Raw genomic sequence first — 17,897 nt, 5'->3', positions numbered from 1 at the left:
GTTTGGGTTGAAGGAGGATGAACTCTTCAATTGACACAATGCCAATAATAATTATTATTGCAGTGCAAATCCATTTTCTAATCGTTATTTTAACAAATAGAATTTCTTAAACTTCATGGAATCGGAAGTCAATCTATTAGAGCCAGACGTTACACACTGTCTCAAAAAAAGAAGAATAAATAAATAAATAAATAAAAATAATAAAAATAAATAAAAAAATTTTTAAAAAAATAAAAATCAGAAAATAAAAAATAAATGAAATTAGTTTATTGAGTCTCAATGAAATTTGTGCAAGTTCATGAACAGAACAATAAAAAGCAGTGCCATGCAAAGTAAGAGGTGAAATGAAAAATTTGGTTGTTTCCTATTTTTCCATAAGTGTTTTTTTTTTTAAGAGCATGGTCAAAAACATGGGGTGAGTCACGTTTTTCTCAATTTTGACTTTTTTTTCTCTCTTAAAAATTATCTTACAAGACGTTCAATCGCTGTTTTCATTTTCACTGCTGACGACAAGTAAACAAGTCGCTGAGTTAACAGAACAAAAGATATTGCCAAACTTCTCCAAATGAATATTTTATCAAGCAAACAATTCTCGCTTCCGCTAAGTAGTTGCTCGCAGTGAAAAATCACCAAAAGGCGATATGTTGCTAGAAAAGACAACTACGCGCTCCGTTTCAAGACGGCAGTCTTCAAATGTGACGTCAAACAATGAAACCTTTTGCTTAAGATGTCTGACATTAAAAAAAATAATTAAAAACTAAATGTAGGAAAAATTAAAGTAATTTTTTAAAAAATTCTGTCTATAAAGTTTAGAGACTAAAAGTAGTATTTTTGACTGAAAGAAAAACTTACATTAATTTTCAAAAATGAAGTGTACACAAAAAGTATAACCTAATTTCGCGCTAAATATGTTTAAGTTCAAATATTTATCAGTAGTACGAGGGGGGACCCAAAAGAAACCGGGCTTATGGTGCGATGCCAATCCTAGATGTAGTAGAGTGTTCTCCAGCTAGATGGCTCAAGTAGAGACCTTCACAAAACAGCTGTGCAAGTGGCATCAGTGTAGTTGATAACGTCTGATCGTAATGTTGGTTTTCTCGGGTGTTGTTGCTTTCCGCCTGCGAACTCATTATGCCAGAGTTGAAAGAACGAACTGTAAGCTTGAAATTTTGCTTCCTGCTTGAAAAGTCGGCAATGGAATAGCTTACCAAATGCTTCAACAAGCTTCCAAGGACAATGCTATGAGCCGTACTCAAGTTTTCGAGTGATTTGGGCGCTTTAAACGTGGTAGCATGAGTGTTGAAGATCATGCTCGTTCTAAGCGCGCTTCAACGTCTCGAAATGATGAAAACGTTGAAGAAATCCACTAAAAAATCAAAGAGAATCATCGTTTTACGTTTGACGAAACTTTAGAAAAAACAAGAGTTGGAGCTCGCGCGGGCGATCGGAAGAATGGTTCTTTCACCATGATAACGCTGCCGTACACTTAGCCTTCACTATTAACCGCTACTTGGCCTCTCAGAGGTGGCAAGTCATTCCTCGACCCCCGTATTCGCCAGACCTAGCCCCCTGTAATCTTTTTCTGTTCCCGAGGATGAAAAAAATTCTGAAATTGAAGCGTTTTGATGATGTAGAAACTGTAAAAACTACTTCGCAGCGGGCACTGAACACGGTCAAAGCTAAAGAGTTCCAGGGGAGCTTCTAACAGTGGAAAAAAAAAAGAATTAACAAGTGTATTTCATCTAAGGGTGAACAATTTGAAAGAAACAAAAAACATTCTGTGAATAAACTAATACATAAATATTTTAGAACAAAAATCCGGTTATTTTTGGGTCCCCCCTCGTATTTGTGACTACCAGAAGATATATATCCATGAAATATAATTTCTGGGAGGGACAGTGGGAATTCTCAATTATCCGAAAGAAGTTCCACATTTTACGGAATGATAAAATACGAACATGCTCACATACCTGCGCCTGATGAGAAGACACATCATTAAAAAAGTAATAAAATGCAATACTGCCTTATTGTCTCTGTCTGCCGAATCACCAGACAAAATTTGCTGAATAAGATGTTTCTGGGAGGTCACAGTGACCTACCGTTTCCACTCAACGAGGCCCCGCCGGTAACCTTCTCCACTGGAGATGCAAACTCATTTTCAGAATTTTGGGACTTAGAAATAAGGAAGTGAGCACCAAACGGACGCAATGAAAGAAATAACGACTTCTTAAAAGACCCTATTTTTATACCTATCGCATTACACAGTCATTTGCGGTTACATGCAAATATTTTACTGCGGAACTGTGTTCATATTTTTACTGCAAGGTACATGTACGTGTTTTGTTTCTGTGACTCTTCTTTTGCTCTAGTTATGCTTATTTAACACTGTTTTCCTTTTCTCTTTTGAGATAATGTGTAGCATAAAACGTATACCACAGCTTCGTTTTGTGTGCACTAAGATGCTACACACTGACGAAGTTTTAAAATAAAAACTTATTTAGAACTGCATCACTGATACTCCATTAGTGCAGGAGGTTCCCAAAATATTTCTCCGTTTTAAAATGCAAAAATTTGTTAAGACAAAAGTAGAAATGCACTTTTGGGAAGCAGTTAGTAAAAAAGTTTTTTTTTTTTTTTGAATTTAAGCAAAAATGTAAAAAGTTTCTTTATTAGTTAACAATCCGGTCAGTATATGGCCTTCTACGCAGTAGTTAAAGTATGGAGATATACATGTTATCTTGAAAGAAGGAAATTGGAGAATATCGACTTTCACCGGTGGTTTACCGGAAGTATTTGGTCTTTCATAGATGTCTTGGTATGCAAATGTTAATATTTACCGCCAAATGGCGGCATTTACCAGATTTTGGACTTTCCCAGTAACATAAGCACTATAATATGAGCATACGTTAAATTTTTCATCGTAGCAATAACATGTAGGGGAAAAGGGGGCTCATGTGAACAAGGGACACATGTGTACATGTTATGTTTTACTAAAATCACTTCAAGCATAAAATCTAACAAAAACTCTCAAATAAGTACAGTAAAAGTTGTACCTCTTGGACAAACATTTAGAGCAGAGCCACTTTATATTTCTGTGGTGGCAACTTCTTTGTTTTAGCAGGTGTTGAAAGCTTTTTATCACTTTCTTCTTCACGTGATAACATTTTTAAAATTAACTGCTAATCTTAATCGATATAAAGTATTACGAACCATTGTATGAACATTCAAGTACAATTATGACAATGTTGAATTTTTTTAAAATTAAATTAAACATTCTTTGTTTTTGCGAGTTAGCATTAAAGTTGACAATGGGGCACTTGTGATCATAACATCTTGAGGCAGAAGTGAACAGTTCTCATAGCCGCTCTCAGTAATGTTATTGTTATTGTAGAATATTGTAAGTGTTAAAAAATGTGTAAATATTTATAATTATTATTTTCCTATACTTATTTTGTAAATTTACTATTAATTGCTATTAATATTATTAAGTATTTGTTTATTTATGTTTATTACTTTTATTTTTTTAATTTCTTGTTACTAAATAGTTCATCAATAATTTAGTGTTATATGTTACTTACAGGAAATAAAACGACACAAAATATTTTTCTTTAATTAAAAACTGAAGTTCAAAATCATTTTAAAATAGATTAACAAACAATTTATGAAGCTTAAAAGCAAAAAATATATCGAATCCCCCTTTGCATAAGGAAAAATTCCTTGTGTAATGTAGTCATATAATTTTTTTTCTAGTCTATTCAGTGATCAGAACAGGTTACGAGACTTTGGAATTTGACAGTGAGCAGTTATATATTCGGGAAAAAATATTTTCTTAGTGAAACAAATACTGTATATACAATTGAAACTGACGCTGAATAGTTACATACCCTTCAACGTATTTGTTATTTAAGTAGGATATTTCATATTGAAGAATTTTCCTTTAAAATATGATGCTTCTCCTGTATTTTTTACTCATGTTCATATGTGCCTCTTGACGGGGGCACATGTGAACAATTGCAAACGTTTTTTAAAAAATACTATAAAATAAAGAAATAATTTAAGTGTGCCAGATGTCTGTCCCCTTATCTCTAGCCCCATAAAGTTTAGAGGAGTAAAACAAGGTGAAATCGCTTTCCATGAATGTCCTGTATCCAACGGTACTAGTATTGACCAGCTAGACATTGCCATTTGGAGGAGATAAGGTAACAGCTTTTAATAATATCGACAAGTCATGAAATTAGATTTAATTTTGCATTAAAATGTTCGTCAACTTATTGTAAAACAAATTGGAATTAGACGTTTTTTTTCGTGGTTTTTTTCCAGTGGAATACAAGTAAGCAAGCTTGTACAATAAATCTAACGTACCATAGATGACAAAAGTGCAAAAATCTGAAAGATGAAAACTTGTAGTTTCTGCCTTTCACCTACTTACGGCAGCATGGTTTTCTGTTTTCGTATGATAGGTAGAACAAAACAAGTCCACAACAAAGGATTGATTTTATTCTGACTCTACGTTCCAATTAATATTTTGTTTTCAATTCGGAATGCATATACAGCTAATTTTTCAGTCATATTTCTCCTGTTTTTAAAATTCCCAATCAAAGACTGTTCCTTTATTTTAATTCCTAATTGTAAGAACCGTGTCCCAAAACATATAGCTTAACTGAGGAGTATACGTTCTGAAAATTTATTCATATCAACGCACAATATATTTTAATGTGACGTTCAAGTTTGTTCTAATTCCATTAAATATAATTACTGCTGTAAAACATTTCTGTAGAATATTAGTTGGGCGGTTCTCAGCCGCGATCAATAAAGTAACTCATTTTCAAACTGATGGGAAATCCCCAGCCACGCCTTAAGTTGCCGCTGATGACAATATTTTCTGCTAAACTGCGTAAAGTTCAACAGTTTTAGTTAATTACGCTAATATTCAAATGTATGACGCATTCCAGCAACATAAAAGAATGGGAAATTGAAATATTTGACTGAAGATTGAGGAAAGAAATGACAGTTTTCAGGTTTTTAGTATATATATATATATATATATATATATATATATATATATATATTCTGCGCAGAGTTCATTGGGGAACATTTTTTAAAATAAAATAATTGATCACGAACATGTATTATATCACTCCATTTATGCATCAAAAGTAGTTACACTTACACTTTAAAATTATATTTTACTTGTTTATTTACGTTTGTGATGTTTTCATATGAAAGTTAAAAACAAAAAATATTTGAAAACAGAAAGTAAGTCAAGGAAAAAAAATATATCTCCCGTCTACGTTAGCATTCAGATGAGTTTTCCCCTCAATTACTTTATTTCTTTCTTTTAAACAAAATCGAATTTGCTGAAACAGTGGAAAGAAAATCACTGAGTAGAATTTAAACTCGAACAATCAGAGGAAACTGTAAAGCGAGGCGGAGAAGCTAATAAATAAAACCTGATAGTCTTTGTTTTTTTTACAGCAGAAACTTAATCAACTATTTAAAATTTATAGATTAAGGATTAGAATGTTTGCTACAGACCATCTGGGCGTGAATAATAATTTATTTGGTGTCCTAATATTTTCATTACATCAATTCTTTGAGTTCATATAGTTATCATTTTACAAGTTCTCTTGGTATGCGTACTGCTTTACTACATGTTTATTTAGATATTTCTTTAGATATCGTGCTGAATTTGATCCAGAACATCAGTGCGTGTCTTGTTTCAAAAAGAATACAATCCATTTTTAAAGGATGCCCCAATATTTCTTATAATATAACATTAAAATAACATTGCAATTTATATAAAAAAAGAAGAAGATAAAGCATTTTAATAAGACATTTTTTTGGACCACTATTATTGCATTCATAAACATAATATTTGCAAATTTTAATTTTAACATTTGAGAAAAAAGTTTCTTTAGAGATTTGTGTATGAAAGATGGGGTAGGAATAGAGGCAAATTGACGAAACAAAAATGAGTGTTTGCGTGAGCTGGTAAACAACATTATCTGTAGAAATGAGTTTTCGAGGTTTTTGAAGAAATGTGTCTTGGATTCAATTCTAACAATAGGGAAATTCTGGAATTAGACGTTTTTTTCAGCGGAAACCAAATAAGCAAGCTTGTACAATAAAGTTTACGTACAATAGATGAGAAAAATGCAAAAAAAAAAAAAAAGAAAAAGAAAAAAGAAAAATGAAAAATTTGCAGTGCTACCCACGGCAGGTTAATAATGTAAATGTGTGTATTCATGGAATTATATAATTCATACTATTCTTTATTCAAGAAACAGACAGACCGAAATTGGCCAGAGGGTTTGCCACTACGGACCACTTTTAAGGATTTTCTCTGAAATGAAAAAGTTAGCCAGCAGAATTGGCATTCTCCTTCTGCTCGGCTCCGACTTGTTATTTCAAAAGCAAACACGTTATTGATGACGCCAAATGGCGCAATTCTTTGCTTACACCTAGTCCATCTTCGCCGTGAAAGCAGTAGAAGCGAGAAGAAATTCTTAAAATAGTGTGATGATGCTTCATAGTGATGATAGTCTGTTGTGTTGTGTAGGAAGAGGGGAGAGGGGAGAACGCGCATGCACTCTAGGCTCTGGATTGGTTGAGACCTGGATACATGACGTTTAGTATTCCTCTTTTACGTCCCATTAACTGATTTCTTGATTGAGTTCAAGTGGTTTATTTAAAAATTGAAATGCTTTAATTTACGCTTTATATTAATATGCTTTATTTAATATGTTTTAATTTACGCGGTTAATAAATAATAGTACTTAATTGCATTAATAAAAGAAAAAGAAAAACCTCAACATTTATAGACTGTGATTAATATATTTTTCTTACATTTTCATTACAATTCATACTTCACGCTACACCAGGTTCCAAATTAAATCAACGACACAGAGTTTATATTTACGTAACGAACATAATTTTTAACTGTACTTCATTCTTAGAGATACAATAACTCTTTTCTGCAGAAATGCAGCTGCTTGTTTCTACATTTGTTTAATTAGAGGCAATAATTAAGAGACTTGTTTGAATTTAAAACTTATTACAAAATGTAATGAAGTGAAAGAACTATTTTTATTGAAGTAGCTAACGGAATTTGTGTGCTTTGATCTGTAAATATCTCTGATTAATTTAAAATGTTTCAAGACGAATGATTAAGTGTTGTTTATCAAGACATTCGAGGAATTTTCTTCGTTTCACTTGAATTTAGATTAAGGAATAATACCAATTTTCGGGAGAGGTACTGTAAAGATATTTTCTCGTAATTTTGTGTTTTGAATATAGTGCGACATTTTTTCTTTTCCAAGGCATGTAAATCTTTACTAATAATAAAGCTGAAAGTCTCTCTGTCCGGAGGATGTCTGTAGGATGTCTGTGACGCGCATAGCGCCTAGACCATTCGGCCGATTTTCATGAAATTTGGCACAAAGTTAGTTGGTAGCATGGGGGTGTGCACCTGGAAGCGATTTTTCGAAAATTCGATGTGGTTCTTTTTCTATTCCAAATTTAAGAACAAAACTATCATAAGATGGTCGAGTAAATTACGAAATTATCATAACGTGTAACCGTAACATGGGCACAAGCCAATTGGCGAGATACGAAATTATCATAACGTGTAACCGTAACATGAGTACAAGCCAATTAACGAGAAAATTCACAATACATTATTTGTAAAACAGGCGAACCAAAATACCTTTTAATTTTTCTATTACGGACGAAGTCGTGCGGGTACCAGTAGTACTAAATATAACGCATCATTCTTCTTTATATTCATTCATTCCATACATTTTTAAGACATCAGATTAAGCTAGGGGAGGATGGACCAAAACGGATATGTCACACAAAGCAAGTCGGCAATTGTATGCTGCCGCAATCCGTGAAGCGGCGATGCACAAGTATCTCGTGTTTACCCGAATACCCCCGAGTTTCAATCAGTCCCAGCGAAGCAGCGGTGAAGAGGTATGATGTAAAACCATACTTAAAATACAAAAAATGATACATATCTAAAAACAAACTGAAGGTATGTAACTTGTGATTAGACGAAGAATAGCTTTTTTTAAAAATTGTCAGTAATATTACGTTATTCTGACACCATCGACTTAAAAATTACGAAGGTCATTCCGTTTTTTTAATAATAAATTTAAGGTTATAATTATTGAAATAAAAAACGTGCTTTCGGGCAAAGTGGGTAGAGCAAGCGGGAATACTTGCTTTCAAGAAGTTTTGTTGGTAAATGTACTAACTTAGATTTTTTCTTTAAATAGGGTAAATATAACTTAAAAAAAGCTATATTTTTATGATGGAACTTTGCTACTATATTTATCTAATCAGTTATTATTTTTATGTTTCATAAACAAATGTGCTGACTTAGATTTTTAATTAAATTTCGATAAGTGTAACTTTATTTTTTAATTTTTTATAATGACAGTTAGTTAGTCAATTGGTTTAATCATTTATTACTTCGTATTTGACTGATAAAACTACCAAATCACAATTAGTTTAGCTTACCCGCTTTAGGCCCCCTGGTAGAGCAAATCAGGTTTTTCAAGTGTTTGTAATGTTTGATAATGAATAAATATTGGGTTTGAAATATTGTAAGAATTACTTTTTATTTTGAAGTTCAAGAACCCTATTAGGAAATAAAATCAAATTTGTTACGATAAAAAGCCCAAAACTACAATTTTCTATCGTTCTTCGTTAACCTACCCGCTTTGGGCCACCCTCCACTGTCTATTGTACTTCAAGATATTTTTTACTTCCTATTGTCACCAACATCTCACCATTGCTTTATCAAGTATCTTAATTTCAAAAAAAATAAAAAATAAAACATTATAACATTTTTATTTTAAGGCTGTTTTTGTTCCACATAGAGTATAACAATGTCAAACATCTTTGCATCTGTCCTAAATAATTTCTTTAATTTTTCTCGTAACAAGCATTGACTCTTTGTAATATTATGTTATTGTTTTATATGGAATGATTTATTCGAGCAAATTTTTTATAATGCGTTTACTTTTATAGTCAGTACAAATTATGTTAATCGACGAGTTGTTCGAAAGCTATGTCAGTGTAAATTTGTCGTCACTGTATTTTCTGTAAAATTCTTATGCTGTTAGTATTGTGTATTGTATTTGTTTAACTGTGCTGTACTATATTGTTTATCTGTATGTATGTCGTTTTTCTTTATGTATGTTGTTTATTTGTATGTATATAGAGACAGTTGGCTGAACTGTCCTAAGGACCAGAATAAACAGATAAACCATAAAGTGGTAGTTACGCTCGACCTTGGGGTAACATTGTAATATTGTATAGTGCGACAACGATGGGAAATCAGCGAGTTGATGGCATATGTTTGTAAACTAAATTTTTTCTTTTCTTTTTTTTTTTTTTGCGCACTACATGATTTGTTCGTCTAATATATAATCGATGTCTTTTAGTAACTACAAAAAAAAAAAAAAAAAGTGCATGAACTCGTGTACGCGCGTTAGAGTAATATTTGTTAAATATATTCTCTTTTAGGAAGTAAAATTTTATCAACAGCTATTAAAGTATGATAAATAAATGGAATAAAATTTTAGAATTTAAAGATTTTTTTTTGGTTTGTTTTCTGTGGTAGTTTTTTGGAGTTGCTGAAACCACTCGGGGTATCGGAACCCGAGACGGCAATACTACCCAATGTAAGGTAGAGGTACTACTTCCGTTTTTATGAGCACCACTAAGGTGAAGTCAGGCGTAGCTTAGTCCCGTATTTATAGAGGCAAAAAATATTACTTCCATGGTTGGTATTAGAAAATCGAGCTTCTCTTGGCATCTGAAGAAATACATTGTAACTGAACCATTTCCTCTTCGAAGAAAGCCAAATGTGAAGGAGAAAGCAAAAAACTTCAAAATAGGAGCAGTTACTACTCTGAAACAGCATTATTTGACCTACAAGAATTCGCTATACCTTATGAGGTATTTATTTCCTATTGTACCGATATTCATTGTTCGAGACTGCTATGGAGACCTCTCACTGTTGGTAAGAAGAGAAGATGTCAAAAGTTCTACTTTCATACTTACCAGAGGAAAAATATTTTTTTACTTCCATGGATTTGTGCTTGTTTACTCCGATTATCTTTGGTGTTGTTCCCCTCTAACTGTCTAGCCGTTGTATGCTGCCTATTTCGTAAATTTGAATGAAATAATGGAAAATATTACTTTCTCTTCTCACAGAAACAATCTAAGGAATTTCTCAATATCCCCAATTTCTCATCTAGACTAATTTTAAGCTTTCAAAACTGACATCCATATGACATTAAGGCAGACATAATTGCTTAAAGAAACCCACTGGAGTTAGTTAGCAACCAAGTTGAAAGTCCCCGCAAAGATATCTTTGTCCCAATTAATTTGAACACTACATAGTTTACGTTCAGCAAGCACGACCGGTAGCGATCGGTTGGTTACTCACGTGACAGCAGCGGTTACCAACCGGTAAACCGGTTGTTCACGAACCAATGCTTCATCGAACGCTTTCGGTGGATCACCGGTTATTTGCGCAGACATGACGCAGACGAATAACACGCAGGTGAAAAATACATATAATTGGTCAAAAATGTCATGTGGTTCCATCAACCAATTAACCAGCTCGAGTTGCGGTCGACCGGTATATCAACCAGTGAGGCTCATAAAACGACATCGGAAGCAACCAGTTAACCGGTAGCTCTCAAGAACGCTGCGGTTAGCAACCGGTTACTCACCGATCGACCAGTGAGGTTCGTCAAACGCAAGCATAGGTCGTACTTAAATTTAAAAAAATACTTTAAAACAGATGATCACAGTTTGTTGGATATGAAATGACGCAACGTTGAACAGAAATAAAACAATGGAGCTGCTGTTGGGAAAACCCGCAGCAACATTTTGTATTTATGTAGCAACTGTTACAACGCGTTTTGGTTTGTTTTCGACGTCAGTATGATATCAACATCATTTATCTTACTGTAATGATTGCGTATGTAAGCTTCAAAAAGTTAGAAAGTAAGTCAAACAACGTGCATTTTTATTCAAATTTAGAAAATTAGCTTAAAAGTTCTTATTAAATCAAATTTTTTCTTTGAACGTATGAAAAAATATAAATTTAACTGTTGTTTTTTTTCTTAGAGTTTAAACATGTTCTAAAAATAAAAGTGGTTCCAAAAAATAAAAGTGTTTTTCTCTTTAAGTGAAAAAAAGGTTTTTTTTTTTTTTTTTAACTATTTGCCTAAATTAACTGAAATAGTTATTGGATTGAATTACTGTATAATTTAAGTTGAAGATTATTCTAGAAAATACTTCTATACAACGGAAATTAACAATTAATCCAAGGACTCAAAAAAACCTTGAAAATAGGAAAGTAAAATTTTCTCACAAAATTAAATGCTAATACATCGCGGGAAATATTTTTTTCTTATTGAATTCTTTTCTAAATCAACTGCAGAAAGCTTTGAAAGAAAATGAGTACTCATCTACCGCCGACTTTTAAGAACCCAATAAAACCAAAGTGCTCACGATTGATTAAAAATTTAATCATTCCATTCAAGAATAAGTACGATATTTATTTGCGAGCCATCTGGTGCTCAAAAAAATAAATAATAGAGCATTGCGCTAGAGGAAATCGCGGTCAATATATTTTCCTTTTCATTACGTTTTATAAGAAATTCACGCAGTTCAGCTTTAATTTCGCTCAGTGTTAAATTATATATTTTTCGGTGAAACAGAATTAAAAGTTTGATGACTTATTTTGTGCAATCCTGTTTTTTTTTTTTTTTTTTGAAAATGAATAACTTTCTAAAAAATAGTTTCAAATCGAGCTTCGCTCACTGTTTAAATTTTACCATTTTAAGCTAGTTAAACAGTCACCAATTTAACTGGAAATTTAAAAAATATATATAGTTTGAATTTTGACATCTTGAATTCAAATTATGTTTTTCGCAATCACGAGTGTGTGTGTTGTTGTTGTGTGTGTGTGTGTGTGTGGGCATATGTGTTTGTGTCCGTGTGCAGGCATGAGTGCGTGGGTAGTTGTGTGTAGGCGTATGTGTATGTGTTGGTGTCTGTATGTATGCGTGTGTGTGTATGTGTTTGAGTGTGTATTTGTGTATGTGTGTGTGTGTACCTGCATGTATGTATGCATGTAAGTGTAGGATATTGACGCGACCTGGAGACGGTTTTCGCTGGAGAAGCAGCAACGTGAGGCGGCCGGTCGACGGTGGTACTGCAGAGGGTGCTGGTGGGAAAATAAAATCATAGCACATCAAAACAGTCAAATAAAAGCAATAAGCAATCGTGATTGCTCAAAAAAAAAAAGAAATTTGAATTTTGACATTTTGAATTCAAATTATGTTTTTCGAAATCACGAGTGTGTGTGTGTATGTAGGCGTGTGTGGAGGGTATGTGTGTTTGTGTGTAGGGGGGTATGTGTATGTGTGTGTAGGCATGTGTGTTTGTGTCTGTGTGCAGGCATGAGTGTGTGGGTAGTTGTGTGTGGGGGGGCGGGGTATATGTATGTGTGTGTAGGCATATGTGTTTGTGTCTGTGTGCATGCATGAATATGTGGGTAGTTTCGTGTATGTGTGTGTGTATGTGTTTGTGTGTGTGTATGAATGCATGTGTGTATGTGTTTGTGTATGTGTGTATGTGTATGTGTGTGTGTATGTGTATGTGTGTGTATGTGTGTGTATGTGTTTGTTTGTGTGTGTAGTTGTGTATGTATGCGTATGTGCGTAGCATCTGGATGCAACCTGGGACGGTTTTCGCTACAGGAGCAGCATCGTGAGGAGCTGGTCGACGGTGGTGCTGCAGAGGTGCTGGCGGGAAAATAAAATGATAGCACATCAAAACAGTCAAATGAAAGCAATAAGCAATCGTGATTTCTAAAAAAAAAAAAAAAAAACAGGCTAAAGTGTCTCAAATATAATATGATGTAAGTTAGAAAATATTTATCCTCTAAATGATAGGAAGTTTGTCTAGAACTAACCGAATCGTCTGTGCATAACATTTTAAATACGTCTATACATCTATTTGGTAAAACCTAGTGGAAGATTTTGCTATTTGAAACACGGTGGCTTCGTTTGATTCCACCATTTTTTAACACGCTTTTATTAGCTTCACCTGTATGTATGTATGTATGTATGTATCTTGTAATGGAATCTTGCAGCTCAAATTTCGCCCACTTCCTGCGATTGGATTCTTTTGAAATTTGGCACGCGATCTCAGACCCGATGACAATGCAATATTCTATAATCAAATTAATTAATTAACCCTTTTAATTGTTAGTTTCCTCTAATTTTAATCAATATTTTGGCATAAATCCAACAATGTGAAAAAGGAAAAATTTAAAAAAATACATCAAAAAATGCTCGCAAAAATTATTTAAAAATATCTACAAAAACCTTTAATTTTTCTGCATCAGACAAAATTTGTTCCAATGTTCCATGGTAGTTAGAACATGAAATATAATTGTTTTTAACTAATTTCATGCCAAAATTTAGGTGAGCCTTCAATTGGAAATTCATTGCTGATCAGACCAATGTTGAACAAAACTTTTATTCAAATGCATCTCAAATTTTCAAAGTAATATAAATATGATTTCTGCAAACATAATCGGTGACTCACAGTAACTTCCCATCGGGGTGCCCTTGTCTTAACTTTATGATATTACCTCGCACTCGTTTTATAAATAATTTCGTCGCTTGATAATTCTCCAACATAAGACTAAAAAGCAGAAAAATAAAATAATAGTTTAAAAAACTAAAAAAACACGCTTTCGTAGCAAAATGAACTAAAAAGTGAAAAATAATCTTTGGATGATAGTAGTTGACCAATCACTTAATTTTAATGTAATACAAAAAAGCGTGGGGGACTTCTTATCAGTTGTCTTGAATTTTTTCCATTTGTTGTCCAAGCAAAAATGTAAATAGACAGCACCCCACGCTTTTTTGTATTACATTAAAATTAAGTGATTGGTCAACTACTATCATCCAAAGATTATTTTTCACTTTTTAGTTCATTTTGCTACGAAAGCGTGTTTTTTTAGTTTTTTAAACTATTATTTTATTTTAAAATATTTTTTCTTACAATTGTTGAAGCCACTGTGTCAGTTGACTGAAAAATAAATAAATAAACAATAATTTGAGAAAGTGCTCTGCTCGCTTAACTTACAGCTTTTTAAAAGCAACTGCAATAATATGGAACATGTCGGCTGGTTGGTGTTGTAGTTCGCCTCGTCATGGGCTTACAGTCCATGTGGTCAGTGAGCGGATTTTCGAGTTGCAAAGAATTGTCGGTTCCCACTTCGAATGATCATGTGGTAAAGTCCCCAGTGTTTATTTGGCTCAAGAACTCTTGGACAAGTTAAATTCCAAGTGCAAACTCGCATCATAATAGTCAGGTGCCCCCTAGCTGGTGGAAAATTGGGCGTCAAAATTATCTGTGCCCTTCCCATTTGCTCCTGAATTTTGGCGCATGCAAGGTTGCGTCGCGCTAAATATCGCACTAAGTTTGCACGATGCTTAGGTCTTTTAAGCATTCTTGTTAGATAAAAGGAAAGTTCTCATTTTAACAGAAAAGGATGAACGTAATCTTAGTAAACCAAAAATTATATGTTTTCGGTATTATCTGATAAGATATTATAAAGAAGATAAATGCACATAAAAATATAAGTCAAAATTGTAAAGCTATCTGAATTTCCGTCGGGGGATGTTCATAAATGATGTCACATATTTTGAAAACAAGTCCCCCCTACTGTGTCACAAAGTATTACATTTTATCTTACCCCTCCCCTTCTCTCCCTCTAACATGTCACGCGGCTTTTTATAAGCCTACTTTTATTTAAAGAAAGTATGCTGTCAAACTTCTTCTATCCTCCCGCCCTTGTCTCAAATTGTCACAATTTCCCGAATCTTCCTCCCCCTCAAAAAATACCGTCATTTGTGGACGATCCCTTATTGTGAATCTCTGTTAAGAAGATGCCATTTTGCTAAGGACTGTCCATAAATGATTTCACTGTTTTCTACATCATTTTGCACCCCCCCCCCTTTCACTAGACGGCACACTTCACCTTATTTCTCCCCCCTCCCCTTTGTCATCAGTCAAGCTATTTTTCATAAACGTTACCTTATAAAAATGCGTGAGGTTACACTTGTTAACATCTTCTCTCCTTCTTGTCACAAGCTGTCATAATTTCACGAAACCTCTTCCCCCCTCAAAGCCTGATATCAATTGAGGAAGTGAGAATCAAAGGGATGTAAGTGGACATTTTCAAGTTTTGAGTAGAACGCATTTAAAGATAACGTCCTAAGTAGATTTTCATTATTATTTTTTAAAATCATGCTGTACAGAAGCACTTACCAGGGCTACTAGTACTATCTCTTTCCCCAAGACAGAAGAGAGGTTCCACTACTATTTGTAATGATTACCTCCAAATTTTTAATTTCGCCACTTACTCGTACATCTCTTTGCTTCTCACTGTCTCAATTGTGGATAACCCCTAATGAAAGAAACAAGTGTGTGCTTAACAATGGGGTCGTTTCCAAAATTTTAAAAGTATTCTTTTCTGAAAGAGCATGCTTAAAAACGTAGGATCTGACAATTTTTTAAATATTTTTTTAAGTTTAATATTTAAAAAAAAATACTTAAATCGGCGCCCTTTCATTGTTTATGCTTCTGTCGGATGACATCTTAAATGATGAAATGCCATTCAGTGCTGTCATCCACAGAGCAAAATATTTAATTCGCATCTTTACTCACGTGTATTGGCAACGATACGTTTGATAGTAAGCATCGAGCGCAATTTTAATTCGCTTTTTGATTATCATAACGTTGAAACGTGATAGAAAGATGCGCCAAAGAGCATCATTTGTGAAGTCATGAAGACCACGCCTTGTTTGAAAAATTGGACAGTTAAAAAAATTAATTAAAAAATAACTGTTGGGAAAATGAAAATATTTTCTGGATCCTTCTTTTTTTTTTTTTTTTGCTTATTCTATCAATTTCAGTGACAATAAGTACTACTTTTGACTGAAGGAAACAACCCCATTCGGAAGTTTTAACGAGTTTCAAAATGTGCCCCGAAATCTTTTAAATTGACTCAAAACCACAGTTAATGATTATTTACAATCAAATATTTCTTTGATAAAAGACAATTGAACTAATATAGCATTGCTACTAAAAAAGAATATTTATGCCCATAAGTTTCGCTTTCACACAATTGAATGAACTTAGAAATCTGCTAAAAACAGTCAATATTGAAGCAAAATTTAATTGCATGTTTATTTGCAACAAGTATTAGTCCTAGTCGAGGCTAAAATACCAATTTCGGTATCATTTTAATTCAAATTTTAAAACATCAAAAGTATGTCAATGGAGCTATTTATTTCATTTCGATGCTTTGAATAGCATCTGTAAAACATAACGGGCAGAAAAATATGTTACTTTCGCTTTAGTTTGCCTTTTCCTTAATTGATGTTATTAAAACATGAAAGGCTGCAATTAACATTAATTAGTAAGTAAAATCATAATAATTCATTTTATCGTTCTGTTTAAGGTACCAAACCTTCACGTGAAGGATAAACTATCGTTTTGTTAAAATATCGTTTATTGAAATAAATTGTTTAGATGTTATAGAATAACAATTTCGGGGTACTTCTTTTGCGTTTTGTATGTTTTTCTCGTAAATAATGTTTTTATTAGCAGTCATTACAATTTTAGAGTTTGTATTGATATATTTTGGAAAATAAATAAAAGTTAGTTGGCTTCATAAAAAGTTATTGGATAAATAAGTATCACTTTGGTTTTCATTATTTCGTGTGTTTGAAAGCAAATATTTAATCATTTCTGTAAAGATTTAATTGGGTCCTGAATGAAGAGGGTTGCTATATTAAGAAAATTCCGAAACGTCGCAGATTATTTCTGAATAACGATCCGAAATTTTATGGTTTCCTTCAGGTTCCTACAAAAAACAAATATATGTGCTAATGATTTCCTAAATCACTGCAATATTCAAAAATTCAGATATATTTACTGCTGTAAAAAACATTTGTAAGCTACCAGTGTGGAGCTATAGTCAGATGCTTTATTGGGTGTTCTACCTTCAGTTCCGTTTCGGTACTTACACATTGACTGAGCCCTAAAGAAGGGCAAAATGCAGTCTCTGGACAGCGTAGGTTTGTAAGAATTTCAGGCAATTAAGCTGTTCAATATGTTCTACTGCAGCATTGTCCGTGTGTGATGTAGGAGCATTCCTGGTGAATTAGAAAGGTGTCAAACTACTGCAAAGAAAGAAAAAAAAAGACTATGTTTTTGAAAGTTTCTTGAAGTATTTCGAAAAAAAAAACACTGACTTTCATTACGAAAGTTTCTAAATTCTTCAGATAGATTCCAGGTTACTTTCAGGAAGGTTACCGGCTTTAGCGGGAAACATTCCTGTTTTCTGGCAGATATGTCACTGAAAACCCGTAGGCACCATAGCTTGTAATTATTTCTTAGGAACGTTTATGATTTTTTTACGCTGCATGAAGAAAAATATTATCTTTGATGATATACTGAAATGATGCATTTCCAACCTATATGCCGTAAGATATTTAAAGAAAGGAGTTACAAAAGACTAAATCTCAGACGAAAGTACATAAAGTGTTGCCAATGTTTTTCATTACTTTTAAAATATATTTTTTTCCTCACAAGACTTGCATGCTTGCATACACTGTAAAAATTATTCAAAAACGTTCCTGGAAAATAATGGGCAGGTAATGTGCCTAATTTCCGTTAATAACATATATCACAAAAAAAAAGAACAGAATGTTTTCCAATAAAAGTAGGTTACCGACCTGCAACTATAGTGAAACCTTTCTGAATAATTCAAAAACCTACCCGAT

This window comes from Uloborus diversus, chromosome 9 (genome assembly GCF_026930045.1).
Source record: "Uloborus diversus isolate 005 chromosome 9, Udiv.v.3.1, whole genome shotgun sequence".
NCBI lineage: Eukaryota > Metazoa > Arthropoda > Arachnida > Araneae > Uloboridae > Uloborus > Uloborus diversus.
This window is presented reverse-complemented; position numbering follows the sequence as displayed.